Source organism: Acanthochromis polyacanthus, chromosome 8 (assembly GCF_021347895.1).
Source record: "Acanthochromis polyacanthus isolate Apoly-LR-REF ecotype Palm Island chromosome 8, KAUST_Apoly_ChrSc, whole genome shotgun sequence".
Taxonomy (NCBI): domain Eukaryota; kingdom Metazoa; phylum Chordata; class Actinopteri; family Pomacentridae; genus Acanthochromis; species Acanthochromis polyacanthus.
In genome coordinates this window covers 12425876-12436070 of record NC_067120.1, presented here as the reverse complement: position 1 = coordinate 12436070, position 10195 = coordinate 12425876, and positions in this window count along the sequence as shown.

Below are 10195 nucleotides of genomic sequence, written 5' to 3'. Positions count from 1 at the left end.
AAGACAAACAGCAGAGCAGTCGGCAGAGCTTCTGCATGAGACAGAAAGTGCCAAAAGTGTAATAGCACTAAACCCTATCTTGTGCAACAGTATCATTCTCAATTAACTTCACTTGTGAAAGGAGCTTTGCTAATTTTCTCACAGTCGGGAGACAGAGGAGAGTCTCCAACACCTTCGGAGCTACAGTCAAACAGCTGCAGGTTCCACACTTCAATGTTGCAAATTTTATACCAGGCAGACATTGTGTGTGTGGATAAGAAGCAAGGAAGACTTTGGGAACAGGGTTAAAGGCTGGGAATCCTAGCTGGGTTAATAAAAGTAGCCCGTGGGGCACTGTTTTTCCAGGCGCTCTCTGTGATGTTTGAATGTGAACTCAAACAAGCCTTCATTATGTGGCCACAGCCCTGGAGCCCCTGGTGCTGGGAGAGAGGCCCTGCCACTGACAACCATGGCCTGCTGGCGGATGCAGACGCCTTCCCTTCTGCTATGTCTCTTTCTCTCTTTTCACTCCCCCCACCTCTGATCCCTTTCTTCACACTGCTCTTAGCCTCTAATCCTGCACTCCCCCTCTCTTTCTTCTCTAGGGCAATCCTTCCACCTCAATCCCTTTACCTCTCTCGCCGCTGCTCTTATTCCTCCTTCACCGCCGCTTCTCTGATTTCTTCCTTTCCACGCATTTTTCCAATCATTCTCCATGAAGGACAGCTTTTAAACTGACCCTTGTCGGACCTGGAAACCTGTAATCCAACATATTTGTCTGTGGGTTTAGTTTGGTATGAATGTAATTTTTTACCATACAGTGACAGCTGCCAGACATGTGTGGGTATGTGCCTCTGGACGTACTTCATCATGTTTGGTGGTCCACACAATGCTGACCCCTGCATGAAGTAACAGCAATTGATTTTTCATAACATACACTCATCCATCATAGTTAAGCACAGTACATCATAATCTCAAATTGACACTTGTGAAAACATCCATTATCGCTTAAACACAACATTATCATTGGCCTGGTGTGCCGCTGCAGATGTTTCATGGGTAGCTTGGAACTGAGAGCTGCACAGGACTCACTATCCTCTTCTGTTAGCCCATTTTTCCAAGAGTTAGTGTATAACATTACAGAACGCTCTTTAAAAAGGTTCTGTGTTTTGATATGCTGCACAAAAACGGAGAAGGGAACAATTCAGCTTCTTGAGGGGGAGATGAAAACACAGAAGACAAGTAGGTAGAGAAAGAGGACAAAAAGAATGAGAGACAGACACAGAGGGAACTAGAAGGAAGAGATCTGTAATTAGAACCATCTTTTCTCCCAGTGATTGCAGCCCAGTATTTCCCAAAGCGGTGGTAAAAATAAGCCCTCCTCCTCTCTTCAGTCTGATCCAAAGACACCCGCTGTGTCACTCAGGCCACATCCAGACAGAAATGATTAAGAGCACTGACAATATTAAACTTCTGGGAAGTCTGAAAGGCCAAAGATATGAGATGGTCAAGACCTGAAAACAGATCAGCGCATGGTGCTGGAGAAATAACACAAGCCCGACATCTGAATTCAGTTTCAAAGTATTCAACATGTATATTTGCGTCTTAATAACGTCTACCTATGCTGGGCAATAAACAGATGATACTGTCTAAGGCTTGAACCACTGGAAACAAAACCATAGCAACTCAAATTAGGAAACAGTCAGCTAGTAATTTGATAATGTGAATGTTTCTAACAGATTTTGGTATTCTCTAAAAGTTCTAAGCTGAAGAGGTCCACTGAGTGATGGCAACATAAAAAACAGCTGTGGTTTGCATGATGTTACTGCAGATAACTAAATATATGTAAGTAATGATAATGTAAATGTATGTAAATTATTTAGATCTATAATTTTGTGCCACGCAGTAACCCCTATGGCAAACCTAAATACAGGGGGTCCTCGGTTTACGACGTCCTTGACGTACGGTGTTTCGTCGTAATGTCGGAACTGGTTACGTGGAACTAGTTGGTGAGCGGACTGAACAATAAACATTGAAACCTCAACATGAACAACAATATCAGTTCGTTACAATATTCTGTTATCTTCTTGTGAAATGACTTATACATGCATGAAAGTCATTGGTATTCATGACTTATCTGAAGAACTGATCAATACCACGATGCACGTAATGGCTTTGTTTACATTTTCACCAGAGTTCTGATTTCCGGCAAAAATCGATCTACATCGATTTGTAAGAACAAAACTCTGATGCAAGTCAAGGACCCCCTCTATACACAGTCAGCAGGCACATGCAAACATCAAACTTGTCAGCAAACAAGGTGCAAAGGACCATTTTTCCACTGATATCTTTTAGACAATAATAGATAATAGACAATACTAGACGGCATTTTGTCCAACTGTGAGACAGCTCAGCCATTCTGTTAACATCCTTGAGACTTTGGCGTATGATGTTCTGTTGCCTTCACCAGAATCTGTCTGCAGCCACTGATTAGATCTCTATTTTGGGCCACGGTGACTTATGGAACTGGCCTGTTCCTGTTACTCCATGTATTTCCAAATGGACAAAATGATTCATTATCATAGAAACTACTAATGCAAAGGTACTGTATTGTAAAACAGTAAAATGTTCTGCCTGTAGTTCATATCTTTGTTGTTTTTGTGTTAAGGGACTAAAAAAAAATGTATTTATTCATAATATATTTTTAAAATTAACTGGCAAATGAATTGGTTATCGGAATTTTTTTCTGCCAAATTTCGGAATCGGCCTCAAAAAAATCTATATCGGTTGGGCCCTATTTGTTACTGATAAATAAATAAATAAATGACCACTTCACAGTTCTGGACAGGATGCCTTCTAAAAAATAAAAAAATATATAAAAAATAATAAACAGCAGAGCGTGTTTAATTCATAGCTATGCTGGAGCTGTGACACCTCCTGCAGCAAAGAAGCTGATTGACATGGAAACACTAAACACTCTCCAGGAATCCTAAATGCGTGTTTCATCAAGTGGTGTTGATAAGTCAGCATATTCTACCGCTAAGGATCCTCAGAGTATCAGTGTCGAAGAACTCCTACTGTGTTGGGTCTCGCACCAGGCTATTACGGGGTGTCTTGCTGATCTCTCCTGTGGTGAGCACTTGGAATAGGTCACCTAAAATGGAGGGTGAGAACCACTTCGGAGTTTGGGCAATTTGAAGTCAACACCACTGAACAGTTTGTCCTGTTGAGAGGTCAGCCGTCCTCACTTCCTTATAACCTCTGATCTCCGACTTCTCGCCTCCAGCATGGTGCTGTCTGCTCTGCCCTGACTGCCTGTCAGTCTGACCGCCTCATTCTGAAACACTATCATGATCTCAGCACCGTCTTACACAGAAGTGCATTTTAGTCTGAGTGGGTCCTTGCTAGAATAAAAAGTAACAAAGAATCATCATCCAGTGAAAAGTCAGAATAAAACACAAAAACAACACGTTTTATGCCAAAGTGGCATAGATCACACAAGAAACATTGTCCTTAGCATGCACAGGGGGATGAGAGGAATTTGTTCTAATATGTAAAGTCAAATGTGTTTTTATATTTAGTTTTGCTTTCTTTTTTCAACATAGTCTTGTGTTTGACTGGTCTAAAGCTGAATTAGTCATCCCTGAAATATCTGAAAAAGATTTCATTTCTTCATGTGGTGTGTGTGACTTCCTTTTGCATATAGAGACATGGCCTGGTATGAAAGCACTGTCAGCACGGACTGGAGTCAGGACTCCTTGGCCCACAGATGTGCGTTTGAAAACAGTGAGAGAGTCCTTGCAGATTCAGAGCATCTCAGCTGGTCTCTTAGCAGGCCCTACACTCTGAATAATGTGATAATACGGGGACTGAAAATAAGGACAGTACACCTAACGTGCTGCAGTGCAGGGTCTGCCTACCTGTTGATTACACTGGGTGTTGGGTTAGGCACTGAACAGCACCTCTGCTGCTGGCAGACAATTACAAATTAAATACTGTTTAAGCCAGAGGTACCCATTAGGTAAGTGTATCTCAAGAAAGAAATATCAAATCAAACTATGAATTTCCTGAATGTTCAGGTAATCAATTCTGATAAAAATCCAAAAACGAACTGGTAGTCAATGCAGCACACACACATGCATTAAATTTGATTCTAGTTAGCTTGTGAGGACTGTAAACGCTAAGCATCACGTAAAAAAAAACTACCTTGCAGCGTAATTGTACAATAGCATTATGACTATTCAGGTTGACGTCAGCATATGTTGAATCAAAGCTGTAAAATAATGTGTTCAGCTCTGGAACAATTGGCATGTCGGTTTGCTAAAGGAGTCTGAATGGTACTGAATTAGCCACAGTCATTTTGACTCAGGGTGATTTCAAATCATTCTGCAGCAATGCAGCACAACAAAAAATAACCTCAGAAGTTCTAATGTACAGAAGAATTTCCCTGTACCATGTTGAACTGGATAAGACATAGTTCGGGGGAGGCTGGCATGGAGAGTTGGGGTTGTTGGGTCTGCGGTGTCGGACAGAGCTGGGACACTGTCTCCTATTGATCTGCACCCACGGCACCTCTGTGCAGACTGTTGTTGAGAGCAGGTCTGCCGACCTTTTCTTTACAGAGCCGGGCAGATCTAAATGGTGCCGCAGCCCAGCGGCTGGGATGTGCAGTGAATACAGTCTGCACAGATAAACAGTGCCTTGTTTAGCCATTTCTTTGCCGCTGCTGAGCCAGCTGATAACAGCGGCGGGAGGGCAGACGGCCCTTGGCGGCATTGGACAAGGCCTGGGGAGGCAGACACTCTGGCAACAGCAACCTCCCTTCCCACATCCCTCACTCTCCCCCGGCGTGGCTAATCTCACTTCTTTTCTTTTTGTCTCTTTTACAGAGTGGGACTGTGCAAGTTAATTGCCAAAAGAGAAAAAACTAACAGTCAACATGTTAAGCAGAAAGAACAGAGAGAAGATAAGCAACCAGGAGACACTCATTGCAGTAGCAGTTAATACATAATGGCACAGTCATGAGCACGCACACATCACAAGCATGAATGATACTTCTCTTTAGTTTCTTAACAAAAATCTTTTCATTCCACAAAGGAGAAAAGATTTGATTGGATTATGATGGTCTGAAACCAACTGAGCTGAATACCAGATGAAATTACATTCATTTTGGACACTGCAGACCTCAGCGTAGAAACAAAGTTAGTGTGTAGATAGGTCTACTACAGGCCCACATTACAGAGAGCAGAGATGGGAGCTGAACTGCTCTCCCCCTCAACACCACAAGCTGTCGTCTCATTGTCTTGGCTCATCACCAGGCGCTGGAGTAATTGCAGCAGTGTGGCATTGTGGGGAATAGTTTGCATTCCTACTTTCACAAGGAAACTTTCCCTCCCTCACATTGCAACCTGCCACAGATAAAACATGTCTCAAACATAGTTGTTTCCATTGTGGCTCTGAGACAAACTGGCTATATGCATTTGTCTGGAGCAGAAGAGGGACAGAGTAGCCTCCTGCAATAATGAACTACCCTGTATGGTTTAAGGAAAGGTGGAGGGGATGATGTGTGTGTGTGTGTGCGTGTGCGCGTGTGCGTGTGTGTGGCTTAAGGTGGCAAAGGTTGTGGTGGGATTGCCATGAGTCACTAGTGATTAATAGAAAAAAGCCACAAAAGTGGTGTAGTGTGGTGTTTAAAATGTGTCAGTGTGTGGAGAGCCTGTTAATAGCCTTAACTGGCAACTTCAATGGAGCTAGTTCGATGTCAAATGCTATACAGAACTAGGACATTAGAAAGAAGCTGGATGTACTTTATCCAGCCACAGCTTTCCCCTAACCATTTCAAGTTATCATCTTAGGCTTTAGGACCCTGCTGATAGCCCAAGCATACCAAAGAATGAGCAATCAATAAAGTTGGAAGGTTTTGCCTAGACAGTCCCTCCAGAACCACCTCACCCCCCATATTCTTAACTTAAGAGGCCACATCTGTTTTTAATTTCCTTGCCGCCGTGCTACAGAGTTACACAATCATGATCAAGTGTGCTTTCTGAAAGGCAGAAACACTTACAAATACAGACAAGGACTCATGCCAATACCAACACAAACATACACCCTTTTATGGCACACCAAAGGAATGAAGAACAAGATGTCACTGTGATCACTGGTTCTAGTAGATATGTTTAATAACATGTTGCTGGGTTACACAAATACGCCTGAAGGTGTTGTGAAATCAATAATTGCAAGAGATAAGGTACTTTATCATAGAACTGCACACTATTAAAATGTTTAAATGGTGCAACTGGATCACATGAATCACTGTTTTTGTCCTTGACACCCATAACTGGATTTACCTTTCATTGTCACAAGTATGACTGTGAAGAACAGCAAATGATATAAATTCTGGTATCATATTTTTTTAGCCACAGATGTGTGGGCATCACAAATTACACCACACAAAAGCCTGGTCATTTTAAAATTTAATCTGGCTATTGTGGCTCTGTGGGTCGTGCTTTGGGAAATGAGGCATTACAAAACTGTGTATCAGGGCAACCGACAGAAGCTCCTTGTAGCTTTTCAAACCAAGAAATTAGCTGCATGGAAAGGCCATTTTGCATTCATGGATCTCCATTAAGGGCAACTTGCTAGCTGACCTATTCACCCTTCATATTCATCCAAACACACCAGTTTGTTTTTGTTTATTTCTGTGTAGACTGTGTTCGTGCTGGAGAGATGAAAGATGGCAGTGAGATGAAATTGTTTGTTTGCACACTTCCAGTGTGATGCCAGTGCCAGATGCCAATGCCAGAATCCAAGGTTTGCAACATTGTTCTGTTCTTGACCTGTAAGTGGTGAGTCATTTACACGTTAGCTTGAGTTACAATTGTTACAGTTTTCTATAATCTCTCACTACACTCACCATTGGCACTGGGCAGCCCCTATGAGGAATTACAGCCACGTGCCATCTATTATTTTTTTCTACATACGAAGCCAGGAGCCTTTTTTTTGCTGTTTTTATAGTAGAAAAGTATATCTCACATTATCTTGAACATCTATGGATGCAAGCTTGGGACACCATGAAATTGCACCTTTGCGTCATATGCAGAGGTATGAAGTTTGTCAGCAGATGGAGATCTCTAATGCAGTGAGCAAAATGTCTGTTGCAAGTGGCTAATTTCTTTGTGTACTTTCATTCAAACCGTTTTAGATATCATCCTTGCAACATCCTTGTTGTTTCCCACAGTGACTACATCTTGGGAGCACAACTAGAGTGAACCTCCTGAGAATTCCCTGGTAAGTTACACGACTGGAAGGAAGCCATTGGCTGGTTGGCTCCAGCACTAAGCTCCTCATGCAGACTATGACAGCCAATATGACTCAAGATCAACTTACACTGCACTTCTCAAGTAGCTCTGTGATTCCTGCAGTTACACTTAGATGTCCAGTCATGATCGCTGTGGAATCTTTCAAGAGCTTCTACATCTCACTGGGTTGTGATGGTAGGATTTTGACAAACAGCTGTAAAATTGTGAAAGAAGGTAGTTACTTATATCACAGCAACACAACATATTATGGAATCTTAAGTATCATCCATATCGAAATATTTATCCAGAGACACTTTCTTATTGACGTGTTTGTTTGTTTTTTTACCGCTCATGACAAAGCACTGTAGTGACCACATTTTTGTGAGTATTCCTTTCTTCCATTGTGATCTCATGCTGGCATTCCTTTGGCTTTTTTTCACAACTGTGCCAGTCCAGACCGGCTCCGCTCTGCCAAGCACCAACATAGCACGGTTGGTTTATGGCATTCTCTGATTCTGTCAAGCAACCCATTATAATTATCAGTGCAATTAGCTGATTCACGGCATTTTAACAATCTGTCTGAACATACTCAGACACCTTAACAGTCCAAGTTTATATTCCCACATATTTCAGAAAGCGCTCTTCTGTGCTGTACGGGTGCCGATAAAACAACGTTAAAATTTAGATAAACAAATTCATAAATTACACTGACATATATGGACATGTGCTAGGTACTTCTGTCACTGATGCAAGTCCAAGAAAATAAAGCCAGTTTTCCAGGAGCATACCATTGCGCCCTTCTCATTGCCTTGCCCCTACCTTATTGCACAACACCCAACAATAATTACATGGTAAAGGTGCACCGATGGCATCCATCAGAGTAGGAAATTAACTTTCAGCAACTTACAATGACCGACACAAAATTGTTTGAATTCAGCAGCCGCTCAATATTAATCATTACTTTGTATCTGAACAATAATAACCTCTTTCATATTTCACCTGATTTTGGCTGCTGCTAAATACCCCCTCCTGTTATTCAGCATTATGTTTTTTTTTTGTTTTTTTTCAAAATAAGATACTACTAAAAACTATACATGAATGACAAATCCAATAAGGCCTAAGACTGGTTCTTGGTATTGGCAGACGCCTAATGAAATACATGGAACATTGACAGGTGCTGAAAAAAATTATATTAGCACACCTCCTAAACATCTTTGTCACGAGAAAATATCTTTGTCTGCGGTCTAAAGCTAACAGAAGCTATACATTTAAGATTTCATTCAAATTTGCCTGTCCACCACCATCAATTACACACACTAGTCATGAGTTAGTGCCAGACAAAGCAAACAATGACCTGACCCCAGTGATGGAGATAGAGTTAGCATGTCACCAGAGGCCGAGTGATAGCATTTCTGACCTATGCCTCTGGCCAGCTTTGTGCCTGGCTGGCGCTCTGCTGGTGCCATTATGTCTTTCCCAACCAGCTGATTGAATGTTTCTTGTCTTTTTCTCACAGCAGATTGCAAACTGTCTAGCCATCCTTGAATACTCCCCCTCCGCACTCTCAACTCCACCCATATCGTCAAGCTCGACTGCACACAGTGAAGCAGTGAACGCTCCCAGTGCTATCTGCTTCATCACACCCTGATGATAGTGTGGAGACTGGCGTCTGAGCCGGCAGATAGCTGTCAGCCACTCTGTTCAGAAATAGAGATGTGCAAGAAGGGAAAAATATTACAGACAGTGTGGTTCTTTAGTTTCCATCTTTAAATTCTATTTGTAACACACGCAGGCATATACAGTACAATGTGCATCAAAATGCTATTTATGACTGCCTCTGACATAGAATTAAAACTTGCACTTCAGAATAGAAGGTAATACATGTTTTTTTTTTTCCTTTTTAAACACTGTTGTTGGACAATCACAGGTTTTAACAGTTGAATTCACCAATGTGTTATCACCTCAATTCTGGTTTGTTTCTGAGGTAATCTTTGTGGTTTTCTATAAAAAGATAGAGATACACAATAGATATTCTCTGTCTGTTGCACTTTATATCTCTAGCCAATGTTGAGCTCTATTAGAAACATAATATGCAGGAGAACGTGCCTCGCTACATGTCTTCTTCCTCTTGACTTTCTCTTTAGTTGAAAGGTGAAGTGACTGCAGTTCAGATGTTGAGTGCTGGTCTACTGTGTATGTGTGCTGCTGCTTCCTGTCGACTGTAAGTCTACTGGTCGTCTGGCGATGGGGTCACAGCACAGGACTTTGTATTCAAAGAAGAGAACAAACAAGGGAGACCTTGACCCTGCAGACCCTCCCCCACTGCCCAATCTCCGTCCAAATATCTAAAGACTCTGACAAAAACTTACATTCACACTAGGGATGTGCGTGGGCAGCTACTGGAGAGAAATACTCATTCTGTTCCCAAGTTAGGCTTGAAGATCAAAAGTCTGAATTATCCCTTCTTTCAACATTCTCATTAGTGAGAGACTACAACATAACATGGGTATGTTTTAAAACAAATCAACAGCAACTCTTCAAGGCAGTGAATCCTTAGCTTTTCCAGTTCACTGGCTGCTGTGACTGTACACATGCTAAGCGGGGTCAGTGGAGACTCCCAGTAAATGGCCGTGTCGCCAGTGCTCTCTGCTGCTGAGTTGACTGACGAAATAATGAACCGCACAGGCTTGTTTGATTTCCTCTGGAGACAGCTGAGCGGGAGTCTGATCCACATACAACCTTGGCTCCCACTAACACAATCTGCTTCAACCTTCTCTTTCTCTCTGTCTCTGACCAGGAGACAGTGTCTATGCAGACCTTTTTAGGTTACATCTATGCACTTTGATTTATTGTAAATTAAAAAGCTCGGGAGCTCAGTTGCACAGCTAAAATGCCCTCACTGACTGCCTCACCACGCT